Source organism: Otolemur garnettii, unplaced genomic scaffold (assembly GCF_000181295.1).
Source record: "Otolemur garnettii isolate 467f Iridium unplaced genomic scaffold, OtoGar3 scaffold00127, whole genome shotgun sequence".
In the NCBI taxonomy this organism is placed as follows: domain Eukaryota; kingdom Metazoa; phylum Chordata; class Mammalia; order Primates; family Galagidae; genus Otolemur; species Otolemur garnettii.
In genome coordinates, this window is record NW_003852522.1 from 3,646,103 (window position 1) to 3,648,132 (window position 2,030).

Below are 2,030 nucleotides of genomic sequence, written 5' to 3' on the forward strand. Positions count from 1 at the left end.
TTTTTTAAGACAGAGTCTCACTCTGTCATCCTGGGTATAGTGCCACTGCCTCATAGCTCAAACTCTTGGGCTGAAGCGATCCTCTTGCCTCAGCCTCCCAAGTAGCTGGGACTCAAGTGCCCGCCACTATGCTCAAGTATTTTTAGAGATGGGAGGTCTCACTTTTTGCTCAGGCTGGTCTCCAACCCATGAGCTCAAGCCATCCACCCCCCTTGGCCTCCCAGAGTGCTAGGATTACAGGCACGAGCCACCGCACCCAGCCATTATTTATTTATTTTTTGGAGACAGAATCTCACTATGTCACCCTGGGTAGAGTGTCATGGTGTCATAGTTCACAGCAACCTTAAACTTCTGGGCTTGAGCAATTCTCTTACCTCAGCCTCCTGAGTAGCTGGGACTTCAGGCAGGCGCCACCATGCCTGGCTAGTTTTTTCTCTTTTTAGCAGAGATGGGGTCTCACTCTTGCTCAGGCTGGTCTCAAACTCCTGGGCTCAAGCTACATGGGCCTCCCACAGTGCTAGGATTACAGGCATAAGCCACCATGCCGGGCCTCCAAGGAGAAGTTTAGATGTCATCTATGGGTGGGAAGAAGTGTTTTGGGGATTCCTTTGACTCAAATTGAAGGAGCTCGCTGGACATCCTTTCTCGTAGTTGGATGAATGAATTCAACCTGGGCAGCAGTGGAATTCCCTGTTTGTACACATGTAGAACCTTTTTCTAAGGAAAGATGTCCCCATTGGAGGTCTTGTTCTTTCTGCCCAGGGAGTGGGAAGAGTACCCTGGCTCCAATACCAGCCTACAGCCCACCCATCAGTCCCAGCTGTGGACATCAGCATAGACACTGAAGGTTTCACAGCCCCACAGTGAAACACAAACCTGAGACCATGTGGGGATGTGGTTGAGAATCCCATATTTTTTTCCCAATCTGAAGTAGGGTCTACCCAGGTCCCACCTCCCACCTGAATCCAGGTCCCTAAACCAAGATCTACCAAGTTAAGTCCTTTCCACACATTCCTAAGCTCACAGAACTCTCAAACCAACCTTCACAGGGTTCCGCTTTACAGATGAAAGAATCGGGCGGCACCTGTGGCTCAAAGGAATAGGGTGCCAGCCCAATATGCCGGAGGTGGCGGGTTCAAACCCAGCTCCGGCCAAAAACTGCAAAAAAAAAAAAATCACCCTCAGATTAAAGAATCAAGACTCACACAAAGAGACTCAGGGCCAGGTGTGGTGGCTTATGCCTGTATCCTAGCACTTTGAAAGGCAGATGCAGGAGGATTGCTTGAATCCAGGAGTTTGAGACCAACCTGAGCAAGAGGGAGACTAGGTCTCTGCTAAAAATAGAAAAATTATGGGGGTAGGGGTGGGGAGATGGCATGTGCTTGTAGTCCCAGCTACTCAGGAGGTTGAGGCAGGAGGATCAATTGAGTGCAGGAGTTTGAGATTGAGCTTGCTGTTAGTTATGATGACACCATCGCACTCTAGCCAGATTATAGAGTGAGACCCTGTTTCAAAGAAAGAAAGAAAGAAAAACTGGACAAGGTTGTTCACGCCTGTAATCCTAGCACTCTGGGATGCCAAGGTGGGAAGATTGCTTGAGCTCAGGAGTTCAAGACCAGCCTGAGCAAAAATAGCCAGGCATTGTGATGGGCGCCTGTAGTTCCAGCTACTTCAGAGGCTGAAGTAAGAGAATCACTTCAGCCCAAGACTTTGAGGTGGCTGTGAGCTGTGACATCACAGAACTCAACCCCAGGGCAACTGAGTGAGACTCTGTCTCAAGAAAAAAAAAAAAAAAGGCAGCACTTGTGGCTCAGTGAGTAGGGCACCAGCCAAGGGTGGTGGGTTCGAACCTAGCTCTGGCTAAACTGCAACAAAAAAATAGAATAGCTGGGCATTGTGGTGGGCGCCTGTAGTCCCAGCTACTCCAGAGGTGGAGGCAAGAGAATCACCTAAGCCCAAGAGCTGGAGGTTGCTGTGAGCTGTGATGCCATGGCAATCTACCAAGGGCGACAAAGTGAGATTCTGTCTCT